Consider the following 15,386-nt stretch of genomic DNA (forward strand, 5'->3'; position numbering starts at 1 on the left):
AAGGAATCGATATGAAAAAATTCGTGTAAAGAAGTTTTGTTCATACAAATTGAAAATACAAAAAAGGGGAGTTCAGTTTTGTGTATTTCGAACCAAAGAAAAGCTATTCTGAAAAGTTTATTTCCTGATCTTTCTTATGTGCCTTTTAAAACTATTTTCGGCCACACTCTTTAAAATAGATTTCTTTCAAGCCGACCTACAACTTACATCAATCCTTTTTTTTGCCTTTTGAAGCCGACCCACAAGTTTGCTAATAAGTCTAACGAAATCTCCAAGAACTTCGAGAGGTGAACTTGAGAGGAAAAAGGCATTGAGTGGAGCTTTAATCATTAAGAGGTAAAAGCCAATATTCGAGTGCAAACACAAGTGGAGAGCACATCTTAATTTTCTTTGAGAGAGATCAGTGAGGATTTTGAATTGGTGAGGTTCATTTTCTAATTATTTTTTTCTTTTTGTTTTCTAATCCTTTATTTAAATCATGTCCCAAGAACTTTCTGAGTTGGAATTACAAATGTGGGAGAAAGAAATGAGAATGATTATGCGATCTGAATTCCAGCAAATACAAAAGGAGTTAGATCATAAAGAAGTAAGATCGTCAAGGAGTTTAAACCTTCAAAGTGAGGAGAACGAGCAACAACGGGAAAATCTCTTCCATACCCGCTACGTGTACAAGGTAAAGTTTGTTGCGTCATCATTGATTGTGACAATTGCTCAAACGTAGCCAGCACGTCGATGGTGGAGAAGCTTGGCTTAACCACTACCAAGCATCCACATCCTTATAAGTTGCAATGGCTTAACGATGGTGGCAAATTAAAGGTTACCAAATAAGTCCTTGTTTCATTTTCATTGGTAGATATCAAGATGAAGTCCTATGTAATGTGGTGCCCATGCACACCTGCCATTTGTTGCTAGGAAGGTCATGGCAATTGGATCGAAAGGTCATTAATGATGGCCATACCAATAGGTATACATTTAAGCATCAAGGGAGGAAAATAACCTTAGTATCACTCACACCGAGACAAGTCTACAAAGATCAACTCAAGATGAAAGCTTTTGTTGAAAAGTCGAGAGAAAATGAACAAGAGAAAAAGAATGAAAAAGAACAAGAAAAGGAAAATGAAAATGAAAAAAAAAAGTGAAAGAAAAGAGAAAGAGAAAGAGTGCAAGTAAGAAAAGAACTTTGAAAAAGAGTTTGAGGATGAAAAAGAGAAAAAAAATAGTGAAAGAAAAGAACATGTGAGAAATTATTGTTTTAATGAGATTTCAAAAAGAAAAGAGACTATGAAAAAAGAGAAAGAGCCAGAAAAAGAAACGAGTGAAGAAAATGTTCAACCACAAGGGGGAATCTTTTTGTAACCGATATTGAAATCTGCCTTTTGATTCTTCTTCATTTCAAGTTTGTAAATTCCACCCATGGACAGGTTCCAACTTCATTACCTTTCTAATGAGAGACGTTTCCTATTGACTAAAAAGGGTAAGTTGGAAAGTAAAAATCATTTTGAAATCTTTGGAGGTAAGCCAGGTAAGAAAACCCATGACATTCAATCAGATTGGTACTCTTTGAATTTCGTTGACAAGTTTGCCCATGTTGTTTATCTTAAAAAAATTTCCTCAAAATGACTTGTTTTGTTGTTATACGTTGAATAGAGTTGTTGAATCTGTGTCGAATAGTGTCTTAAAATGTTTCTTTCATTATTTGTTTTGTGTTGATTCGAACAAAATTAAATTGCAAGATGATTTGGACATTATTGGGCAAAATTTAATTGTCGTAAGTTGTAAAACCCCTAACCCATATCTGTCGTCGAATTAGGGTTACGAGGAATTACCGTAAAAGACACAATTCGGGACAATCATTTATCACCTTTTATTCACCAAAGAATAAAAATACATTTGCAACATTACTAAACTCGAATGTCCACGAATCATTTATACTAGATTCGAATATATGAATCATAAGGCCATTCCAAATCAAATGTTTAATCAAACTAACACATGAAAACCAAATTCAAACCATATGTCATAAATTTATAAAATTCTTACATGTGTACCACTTAACCAACTAACCAAACATATTTTACTATTATAAAACATCATATCGTAATATATATACATTATAATTCCCTTAGCCGAAACTTGTGGCTATATAGTAAGGCATTTTGACACCTAAATAAACATCAATTATATGCCACTTTCATATACTCAACTTACAACAATACATCCATTATATTAACTTACCCACTTGCGCATATTTAAACCACAACTAACCATATCAATTCATAACATTAACTAATATCAATATAAATTATTTATGATCTTTGTACATGTACAGATTAATTTAAGCTGAACTATATCATATGACAAAATGGGCAAAATTATACAAGTACATACAAGCAATTTCTAAATGACCGAATTTTAATTGTAAAACTAACCATTTCATACACTGCCCACTTGACTATACTTAACCATTTTCTAATTTCAATAATCAAAATTAAATATGCCAAATTCATAAGCTATGTACCATGCCAAAATAAACATATACACAACCAAATCCATTAATCCAATATTCGGTTTAACCTCCAAAAATTATTCATGCCATTTTCATCTTGAACCGTACCTAAAAACTCACTCATTCAAGCATATAATATGTGCATGCTTAACCATTATAGACCGATTTAGAAAACCTTTACACAATCGAACATAATTCCATCAATTTACCTCTTCACTGAGTCGAAACACAAAACCAACCACAATTGCAAATCAAATCATGTATCAAGCTTACTAAATGAGCTATTTATAAATCATTCATATCATTACTCAACCAAGACATATATCCAAAACACCATTCATACTTGTCTTGGAACATACTTACCAAAACATGTGTATACCATGACCAAAATTACACAACCATCAAATAACTTATTAATCAAACCAAACCATATAACCAAATACCACATATATATACACCATGAAATATATTTCCATAATAAGCTATGGCCATGACTGAATACACATAACATTAATATCAAGATTAAGCCATTTTCGCATGGTTAAATATATACACATTTCAAGACTAAACAAAACAAATGCTAGCCTATACATGCCATATGTTCAAAGTTTCAAGCTTTTAAAATACCGAAATAGAGATAGATAGTGTGACAGACTTCCTTGACAATCCCCGAGCTCGTAACTAGCTTTCCAAAAATCTATAAAACAACGAACAAACACACACACAGTAAGCTTAAATCTGCCTAGTAAGTTATAAGCAAATAATTTATCAAATGAACATTAGCATAATGATATCAATATGGCCGAACATGAACAAACCCATGCACATAATAGTCACACCTTTAACATGTATAATTCATATAATCATCTCAAGTGTTATACTTACCTATTTTCATGAACATTTAATTTCGCACGTACCTGAGCCATTTAACTCAATTTCACACTCGATCTTAACTTAACACTGCTCATTGAACCATTCGAAATTAATAAGGATACTCGGATAACTCAAAAAGTTCGTACAATCCCTACGTCCCAGACGAGGTCTTACATGTAATCAAATATCGATGCCACTGTCCCAGACAGGGTCTTACACGTAAATCTCAATTCGATGCCAACGTCTCAGACGTAGTCTTACATGAAATCACATATTGGAATCCTATGACATGACATATATATCCTAACTATTCCTATGGTTCGTACGCGGCTTTCAGACGTCGTAATTCGATCGATTCAATCTCGTATCTACTTCTCTCACACTTATATCAATTCAGCAAACTCATATATAGTTACAAAAATTCAATTCGGCACAATGAAATACATTTTCATATAAATTAACAACAATTATTTACTTATGAACTTACCTCGTACGGAGACGAACGGACCGAAACGACTATTCGACTACTTTTGATTTCCCCACTCCAAATCCGATTTCTTTCTCTCTTAATCTAAATTAATTCGAATTTTATTTTTTTAATAACATATTCAATCAAATTCATCTAAAAATACACAATTTGGGCAATTTTCATTTTAGCCCCTAGCATTTCACATTTTCACAATTTAGTCCCTATTTCAAAACAACACAAAATACTCAAAATTTCACTAAACCCATGTTAGGTCGAATTCTCCTTAGGTCCCTAGCAGCCCATTTATTTCATTTATTTCACATTTTGACCCTAAGTTTACATATTTCACAATTTAATCCTTAATACACATTTTTATCAAAAATTACTTAATTAAACATAATAATCTAACAACATATATTTATTTTTCATCATCAAACACAAAAATCATCAAGCTATCAACAATGGAAAATATCAACTTCATCATCCAATCAAAAAATTAAAGCATGGGCTAGCTAAAACATGAAGCAACGATCTCAAAAACGTAAAATTATCAAAAACTGAACAAAACTCATACCTCAAAATTTAAATTCAAAGTGTCCAACCCTTAAACAAAGTAAATGGCTTCCTTTTCTTCTCACATTCGGCCATAAAAGATGAACACCCACTAACTGAGTGATTTGTTTTATTTATTTCTTATTAATATACCATTTACTATTTAAACATTTGTAATTTAATTAGAAAACCATATAACAAAAGCCTATAACCATCCACTACATTGTTATATGGTCAAATATCCACTAAAGGACTTCACCTTTAATTAATTAAAGCAATTTAACACTTTAACAAATAGCATGATACTTTTTCATTTTACGCGATTAAGTCCTTTTTTTAAAAATCGAACACACAAACGATAAAATTTTCACACGAAATTTTCACACACATAAATTAACATGGTGTAGACACCAAAAATAATATTAAAATATTATTCTAACTCAGATTTATGGTCTCAAAACCACTGTCCGACTAGGGTCTAAACCGGGCTGTTACATAAGTCAAAGAATTGTCACAAGATAAGCTTAATTTGTTCGATCTAGAATGCTACATGAATTCTTTAATTCCATGTGCAAAAATTTTGCGGATATCATTGTCTATTCAAGGAAAATTTGAAAGTTTTGATTGTTTTTAAATACATGTGCCTAAATCTTATTTGTTTAATATTTGTGAATTTTTGTTGAACGAAAAGTTTTCATTGCATTCAAAAACAAGCGATCAGAACCATGTGTTTAAACCCGGAGTATGTTTTCCTAGGTTGTTATTACGAGAAGGTGAGCATCTTAGTTCTATCTTGTATAAACACGTTGGCCACTTTCATTTGTTCCATAATTTAATATTATTTTCGAAAATAAAATACATGAGCTCTACTGGTGTACAAAGTCAAAATCAATTCTTTGATTTCGGAGATTATCGTTCCTTATTATTGTTGAAAGGATTTAAACATGCCTTGTATGATTATAACCTTCAACTACTTCATGTCTCTTCTATGTTGATAGCCATGAAACTCTGGAGTCAGATAGAAATGGTAAGACAAAACCTTGTTTTTTATCCTGGAGTTAAATTGAGATTACATTATTTGGAATGAACGCTTGAAATTAATATGCTTATACGAATTGCAACATCTTTGAATTATTTCCAGATCGTGTAAGCAATGCATTGAAAGAAATACTTCAATTTAATTTTGTTACTGGAATTGTTCTTAACTTTCAGGTTCCAGAGAGATTTGTGTTCAAACATTTTAATTTAAGGAACCGAGAACAACAAAAATTCTTTTCCAGCAAATGGCCCAATTTAAGAATGAATCGCTTTGAAGTGTTGCTTCCTAGAGATGACGTTCTGTTCCAAGTGTTGGAGCTAATCGTTGATAACTCATATAGATTGGACCTACCAGGAAACCATCCTTTAAGTGTGAGTTTTAACGTATCTAACTTGTCTCTTGTTGATGTAGGCGACAATTAGAAGACAAATCGCCTTGAAGAGGGGGAATGATACGAACTCGCCCAAGGACTCAACAGACTCCAATCGAGATCCAATCAAGCTACAAACTAGTCCAACAAATCGAGCTCAATCCAAGCATTCAAAGAAGCAAATTCGGGTTTGGTGGGACAAATTTGGGAGGAAGTGACCAATCGGCTAGTGCATGAATTTGCCAAATTCATGAAGCAATTTTAATGACTGATCAGCCATCAACTCTAGTGACCATTCGGTGCCTGATGTTCACACTCTAAGGCTTTCCAAAACCAAGTGTTCACACCAATGTCCATTTGTGTGTCCTATTACCATTAATTTGCTCTTCATGTATTCGGCAGCTTTAAGGGAGTTTAATTCAACCATTAAACACGTTTAACCGATCAATGCGTTTCCAACTTAGATATTCAGTCTTTCTCAAAGGCTGTTTGTGCACACCAATGGGCATCGCACCAAGACTGTTCGTGGATTTTAATGGGCTTGCTGACCATTTAAGTCATTCAATGAATTCCTTAGCTGAATTAAGTTAATTGGCTTCACTTAAATTGTATTTATTTTTATGTCCATTCGGCTAGCTCTATGGTAGCGTATAAGTAGTTGTTTTGTAAACAACTGAAAGGCGACATACACAACTCTACCAACTTGATTGATTTTGATATTTTATGAAATATTTCAGACTTTGTGAGTTTTCAACTCTCATTATTCTTTGGGATTCAATTTGACTTATCTAGTTTAGCTAGTGGTGTCAACCTTGTTTCTTCAACAAACTTATCACTCATCTGAGTGTGGCATTCACCTTATACCGTTTGGTTCCTATCTCTCTAGATAGCAGGTCATGGTTCTATCCACTATCTGCCAATTACCTTAAAACGTTTAAGAATCGGGTCCCTAATTACTATTACGAGTTCATTCTTGTTTTAAGTTCATTAAAACCATCTTTCCATCAAACTATCTTTACTTTTATCTGCTGATTTAAACTATCTTCTTTAAAATATAACCTTTTCTTAAACCGAAACTAGAACTACTTAATTTATTGATCGGGCACTCAACGAATTAATTACATCTCGTAAGCGAGTTCGTATCACCTATTTTATCTTATTGTCACCATTGAGTCTTATTAATGATTAATATGATCACTGTCAACTAAGGACCATGATAAATTGTTCGTTCCAAAACAAGCAACACATGGCCATATTCCATGTTTATCAATGCACACAATGCCAATGAGAAGATATAATTAACTCTTAATTGAGCTATGAATTCCACTATTGCTAGTAAAACCATGCCATACACAAGTCATGTACCCAACATACCGGCTATGGGCTCAATCATCTTTAGAGCAAAAGCCTTCACTTATATCAAATTAAATCAGTTGCATATGCATAGTTAGTGACTAACTCGGGATTTAGGTAAGTCACACCATGAGCGTCACACGTGAATTAATTTACAAATGGATTCAGAATTAATTCATCTTGGGTCCAGTCCAATGTATCATTCTACCAACGTATACATCTATGTCTCTACCCATAGAGTCAACTGCTCCGATAGCCAAGACTAGCCATCTCCCTAATTGGAATTGTAGACAACGTAATAATCCTTCTTAGTATTTGAATCAAATGGTCATTTCGATTCTTTTACAGAATTACGGACTTAGTTAGATAATCTATTGAAGTAAGTTATCTTTCTCGCAATGTAAGCATTCTTACAGTGCAACTTATCTTCAGTTTGAACTTAGACAATCAATGAGCTAATATTTGCTTGTCACAATTTCGCTATGCATGCAAAATATGAAAGACAAAAAATAAAAAAGACAAAATAGTAAAATGTGAAATTAATTTTATTTATTTATTCATCGTTTAAATAAATAAAAAACAGTTACATGTTTACTACAATATGGGCAAATTTCCCAACAATTAGATCCATATATCAATTCACTTCATATTTCCTTTAACTCATTCATATGCTATAACTTTATTTACCTGACTCACGAGGTGTATACTGGCACACACTGGCACACGAAGTGCATCATCAGATATACCAAAGCAACTATACTAGTACACGCAGTGCATCATAGGATAAACTGAACCATCTATATTGGCACACACAATGCATCATCAGATAAGCCAAAGCAACTATACTAGCACACACATTGCATCATTAGATAAACCGAAGAATCTATACTGGCACACACAATATATCTTCAGATAGATCGAATGATTACCTATACATTTATTAGGTAACCAATTTCCAATTCCATTATAAGTTTAATCTGCATGTTAACAATCTCAATTTCATCATGTATTCACCATTCTAATACAATATGTAAGATATTTCAACTCAATTTAAAATCGAGTACCACTTATCAATTAAATCATACTATTTCTATTTATCATGTAAGGGATTAAACCTACCATTCAAATCACAAGAAGTAATTCATCATTTAGTATATACATTCCGCATATACATATGTTTAAATCTGCATTAACATTTCAATAATTTTTGAGTCTATAAGCTTACTCGAATTCATGTAGCCCTCGAGACTCGTTTTTAACCCAAACCACAGGATGTCATATTTCAAATTTCTGTTAATTTCATTTCATCACTAATTGGCTGTTTTGTTTTTTTTTACTTTACTAACCACTCTCGGGCTCGATATAGGTACATAGACTTGTCACCCCTGGTTGCCTGGTAATGATAACTTACCATCCTAGATTTCCCGACAATAATGGTTTTCATATAACATTTAGGCTCTAAGGTATATCAACTGTTTCTTTCATGTTTCGAATGATTATTAAATTATCCATTTATTATTTCATTACAAGTAGACCGAATCACTCTCTTTAGGTTTAAATTCTATTCCAAATAATCAATTACCATATGTCATAACATGCTTCAAATCAACTTTATACCAACTATCTAACGGAAACCAAAATTTAGAATTTCTACTCTATTCAATTTAGTCTGATTCTTAACATTTAGTACTCATAATCACAATCCAATTTATACAATAATTATAAACATATTTTGATCCCTAATCATGCTAACAATATAATTTTGTAAACAAGTAAATTGATCTTAAATCATAAAAATACATACCGAATCCCCATGCTACTGATTGACCAATAATGAATTTCTTGATCTTTGACTGCAGGGATAAAGCTCTAAATAGTAGCAAGAACATTCTTATTATTTTTTGAGCAAACTGAAGCTAAATTCTTTAGAGATCCGCACTAATAACATGTTTTTTAACCCAAATGTAACGCCCCATACCCGACCTGATCGTCGGGTCCGTGCTACAGTGTGCCACATTTGTTACCAAGGCATCTACAATTAATTTATATACGAATACACATCACAGTTCATATAACTTATGAGTTTATAGTAAAACCATTAACTAAATTAAATAAATACAAATTTTATACTTAAGTTCATATAAACATAAAGATGTACTAACAATGACTCAACTAGATAGGTACATGCCAAACTATTCAAAAACGCAAAAACACCAACATTGTTGTGTCTGGGTTTTTTTCTGAATGTTGAGGCCGAAATTCAAGATCTTGAATATAACGTAACTTGGGCATGGAAACCAAATCATATGCTGAGTAATCCACTCAATGATATTTCTACAAATTTATTATCAACACGAATAAGTTAATGAAAATACTCAATATTTACACCTAAGCAAAACATCTTAGTAAATACATCACTTATTCTGCTTAAGTCCATTTAAATAAGTTTCATAACTAGTTCAAGAGTATAACATGTTAGCATATTATATTCCAAATCAAGTTTATTAATTCGTCTCAATTTCATACCAACCATCCAGATCATAACCTGCTATGTATAATCTTTCACAATTGCAGTTCATGTTAACTCTTATTATCAAATTTTATATTCTAACACTGTCCAATTCAATATATCATGCTATTATTACATATATGTAAATCAATTCCATATCAACTACTTCAAGAGAATTCAATTCTTTCTTAGCATTTGATTGCAACAATAAATAATATAAAGTATCATAAAATACATAATTTAATAAACATCAAACCAAGAATTTACTCACCGCAAAATTTGAGCTATTCATATCGTAAGCATTTACTAAGTTCTCATGGACCTATTATCGAATTTGTATCAATTAAACCCCTGTAATAGTATACACATTTTTCATATCCAAATATCCATTCATATACATTTAGACCTTGTAATTTCACTTTGTATATATATTAATTTCATAATCAAACATACTATCCACTAATTTTCATTCAAATAAACCAATATACCTCAATATGGTACACAAATCATACCAATTCAATTTATGTAAATCTAACTTATAACATATAGCATTCAACCATTTATAATCCATTCAACTCTGTAGTATTTACTTCATACCATTAGTCAGTTGCTACTTACTAAACATCTATTTCACATATAGATAATTCATAGCATCAAACATTACTATTCGATACCACATATCTATTCATATCTATCATATAGTTCATATTTATCGATTTAATTCTTTTGATACCAAAAACATTATATAATAGAAACATATCATTAATTAAAAAAGTAAGTCCCATATGAACTTAATTGACAAAAATAGTGACACAGAAAATGCCGAGGACTAATCCACAAAAAATGACTTTTCCTCGTCTACCCTTCAATTAGCTCAAATCTCGTTACATTTTTTTCTAATTTGGGTCTCAATAGGGACAAAGCTAAAGAAAACGTTTATTAATGGTAAAGGCTAAAATTGCACAAAAGCATAGAACATACACTTAATTTGCTTGAGAATAAGCTCTTCTAGTGTGTTGGAGAGCCTAATTTGACTTATCAAATTACTACAGATCAAACTCCCCCACACTTAATTCTTTACTCTTCCTCAAGCAAACACCTAAAACAAAAATACATGTGACCGCGTTAGCACTTGCACAAGTGTACAAGTCAATTGTAATATTTATAGTGTTACAATGGAACACCGAAGGATTCCAAGGATCGAACCCAAAAGAAATGACGATTGAGTGACAATAGCATATACTATAGAGCCTAAGCGGCTACTGATACAATTTTATAGTACGAAAAATCATAACAAGAAAATTTTTGCAATAAAATTAAATATGCTAATCTAAGGACTAAATTGCAAAGAGTATAAAAATAAGAAATTAACCAAATAAATGAGTAATGGTGGTTGGTTGATTTCGATGTGGTTCACCGATCCTCGAACGAGGGACTTAAATCTCTTATATTACTAAATGACTCCATCTTATCTTTCGATCTCAATTTTACTAACTTAGATGAATTAATCCGATTTATCTCTCGATCTCACCGGTTAATCTAGGACTAAGGAATGGGTGCGCAACAAGATTACCTCTCGATCTCACTTGCCTTGATATTCCCATAGGGGCACCACTTCCTAACTTTTTAAGTCTATTCGATTTATCTAACTTATTACGATTTAGTCCAATTTATTATGATTTAGTCATTTGTCCAAAAATCAGCTAACCCACATCTCTATAAACGAACCCCCTTTTTAGGTTTAGCTACTCATGCTGAAAATAATGAGAATGAACATCGAAATGAAAAGCAAAAAAGCCATTAAAGTAAAGCTTAAGAAAAATATAAAAGTTTGGATTTTATGCAAGAAAACTTAAAGAACTTGAAACTAAATGCATTCAACAAGAAAATCTAAAGCTATAAGCATAAAAGGAACAAACTTTAGCTGATTGAAAGTTAAAGAAACTGAAATATATTAAACTAAAGCTAGAAATATCTTGCAACCAAGGTACAAGGATTGAAAGTGAAAATAGACCTAAGCTACAGTGATAACTAACTTAACTAACACTAAGAACATCAAGAATAAAAAGTAAATGAAGAAAAAATAAACTCTAAAACTAATAAGGAAGAAGAGAAAATGAAAACCCTAGACAAGTTGCATAAAAACTAAGAGAAAACCTAGAAGAAACTAAGGCTAAATTTAAGCTAATGTGTGTCTCTCTCCTCGTCAACAAATTTTGGTTGTTTTAGGCTGAATTATGACAAATTTTAGTTGCTAAAATTGCCCCTACATGGACCTTGGGTGATTGGTGGATTGGGTGGACAAAGACTACCTTTTTTTTGTTAAATTTTGACCCCCTCACGCTTTTAGTGTCACGATACCCAAAAGAGGATATCACGACATCTCGGGCAGTTTTGAGCCTTGGGGTATTCTGTAAAAGGTGTATATCGGGATATCATAAAAGGGTGGTCTCCGATCTTCCATACTATTGGAGGTATCATGATTCCATGATGTGTATATCGTGATACCCTTTCTTTTGGTGCCATTTTTACTCATTTTCATCCTCCAACACATCCCTACACCACTCAACCATATATTAGGCCCCCAATGACACTATTGGACAAATTGGGTCACAAATGAGTAAAAATGAGACCTTTTCACTTATTAACTTATAATATAAAAATTATGAAAACTATAAAAAAGATGCTACTTTTTTTGAGAATAAGCTCCTAAAATGTACCGAGAAAGCTTATGATCCTCAAGTAAACACACGAAACATGTAAAAGAAAAGACGAATCTTAGACCAAATCAGAAAATTAAGTCACATAACGGTAAAACATTAAACTCGTACGAGAAGTATCTCACGTACAACTTAAGAGTGATATCTAGCTAACTTGTTCATTCCTAATGTAAACATAATTAGTTCACTAAGTTAAAATGTCAATAGATGTAGAGACAATGGACAAATGTACAAGTGTTATCCATCAAAATAAATCATGCGGACCGCTCTTAGATATTTAAAAAGAATCGGTCATATTCGTTCAAACAAATACAAGTTATTTACGAATTATTGTATTGGTAACTTATTCGGGTCTGAAAGGTCTTCTAGGCTTGTAGAGTTTCGAGGCTTGTGACGTTTTGGAATTCAAACAATAGATACTCAAAATGGGTTTAAGCACTAGAATCATCTAAGCATATGACATTGTTCCCTACTCATCCCCAATTTATTTACAAGCTCACCTCTTTATTTCTCCTTCTCTCGCGTACCTTATTTCTCCAAAATGTTAGAAGGTATTACGCGATATTAGTACGTACAAAATTAATAAATGTGAATCGAAAGATTTCCTTTTTCAAGCTCAACTTTGATTTCTCTAAGGAAGAGGAATTTGAGGAAAGCTCTGCATGGGGTAGAGATCATGAGGGTTGAGTCTAGAAAATAGAGAATTTGGTAAACTGATAAGCATCTTGATCTTTTTGTATTTGTGGATTTGAGAAAGAGAAGTAAGGATTTATGAAATCTTTGAGAAAACCTCTATATGATACTGGATTCTGAGTTTTTAAATTTAAATACCTTTTGTTTAATTGGTATATAGGTTGTTGTGCTTAGCTGTCAGGACAAAGGAGGATTTGACATTTGGAAAAGCTAAGTTGGTAAGGGCAAATGGTAACTGGTGAATTTTTGTACTCCATCTCTAGGTGTTGCTGGTTTTTGTGTTGTTTGCATGTTCTACTTATATGTCTGCTCTGAGTTCTATAGTTATACATGATTATGATAAATGAGAAAGTTATGCAGGCATAAGACTCTGTAAATACATGAATGTTTGCAACTATGATCTTTGATATGTATAATAGAACTATTATCGATGGATTGATATGTGGCGCACTCTATATTATAATAGTGTGCATAATATCATGCGTGAAATGGATGCTTATAAAATCCAGAGTACGAAGGAAGTTATTTTGACGGGTTAGGTGAGGATAGAAAAATATGCGTAATGGAGGAACGGACGAACTGAAAAGGTAATTTGAGTAGCATTGGTTGGAGATTATCTATAGGATCTACGAAGTGACACCATGAAAATGGTCTACAGGCTCTATGGAGCAACACCTTCAAAGATGTTTACCGACTCTTAGTAGTCGAAAGTCTATGGTGAGCAATGTCATGATCTAGTTGTCGATAGGTACGCCTTATGGCGAATTGAAGCCTACAAGTATAGTAAGCGGGGAAGTATGCCGGGGCATATAACTGGAAACCACTGTATGATTCGCTTGGAAAAAGTCTGACATAACGGATGTGGTAGGTATGGGAATGTAGGCAAGTGTGCTGATAAAAGGTTTTGCCAAGATGCAGAGGAAGAAGGAGCATGTAGAAGCACCTTTTATGTGGGTATATGTGGAAGAAGATGGTTTTCTCTCAGAAAGTATTTTGTATTAGATATGTTCCATTAATAATATACCAGAGGTAATGGAAAAAAATATTATGATGGGAAACTATCTAGTTTAGAGTGTAGGCCAGAATAACTATGATTACGTCTGAAACCTTTTTCTTCAAGTTAAGTACAGGTGGATTCGCCAGTCAAGCGGAATAGTTTTGAGGTAAATCTATGAAAGAGTAAAACAACGTTATAGGTTCAAATAAAGGATAGAGGCATTTACCTTAGTGTAAGAATGAGGTTATTGAAGAAAGAGTGTTACTCTGAGTTTGCATTTGATGTTGGTCATGAGTAGAATTTTTGAGGAAGAAATTTTCATTAAGGGTAGGAGAGTTGTCACACCTAATTTTCATTAAGGTCTAAAAATTTAGGGAGATTTGGGTGCAAATTGAAAGATAGTAAAATGGGCAGACTCTACTGAAACGTATTGGAATTTTAGTGGTTGAAGGGTATTTAGTTGGGTTTCAATTTTGGTTCAGTTAAGTTGGAATTGGTTGGTTCCTTTTTGGGAGACAAAATGATTAGTGATAGATGGTTAATCGAGGCTTTGGTAGCTATGTCTGAAAGAGGTCATATATATGTATGAGGGGTATTATTCTGCAAGTAGAATTATTTTCATTTCTTTTTTATTTTCTTCTCTGCCGCATCATCTTCTTTAGTTGTCCTAAAGAAGAGGAAGTTGAGAAAAGTTCTACTTGGGGTAGAGATAGTGAGGGTTGAGTCTAGAAACTAGAGAATCCGAAGAACTGATAAGTATCTTGATCTTTGTGTATTCGTGGATTTGAGAAAGAAAAGTAAGGATTTGTGAAATCTTTGAGAAAGCCTCTTTATGATACCAGATTCTAGGTTTTTAAATTTAAATACCTTCTGCTTAATTGGTATATTGGTTGTTACGCTTAGCTGCTAGGACGAGGAAGGCTCTAGCATTTGGTAAAGCTAAGCTGGCAAGGACGAAGGATAGCAGATGAGTTTCTATACACCATTCAGGGTGTTACTGGTTGTTGTGTTGTTTGCATGTTCTGCATATATGCCTACTCTGAGCTATATGGTTGTACATGATTACAGTGAATGAGAATGTTATGCATAAGATTGTGTAAATACATAAATGTCTACAAGTATGATCTTTTATCTGTATAAAGAATTATGTATCAATGAATTGATATGTGGCGTACTCCATGTTATAATAGTGTGCGTAATATCATGTGTGAAATTTTATGCTTATAAAATGTGGAGTACGAAGGGAGTTACTTTGGCGAGTCAGTTGAAGATAGGAAAATGGGCATAATGGAGGAATCGATGGAT

This window comes from Gossypium hirsutum, chromosome D08 (assembly GCF_007990345.1).
Source record: "Gossypium hirsutum isolate 1008001.06 chromosome D08, Gossypium_hirsutum_v2.1, whole genome shotgun sequence".
In the NCBI taxonomy this organism is placed as follows: domain Eukaryota; kingdom Viridiplantae; phylum Streptophyta; class Magnoliopsida; order Malvales; family Malvaceae; genus Gossypium; species Gossypium hirsutum.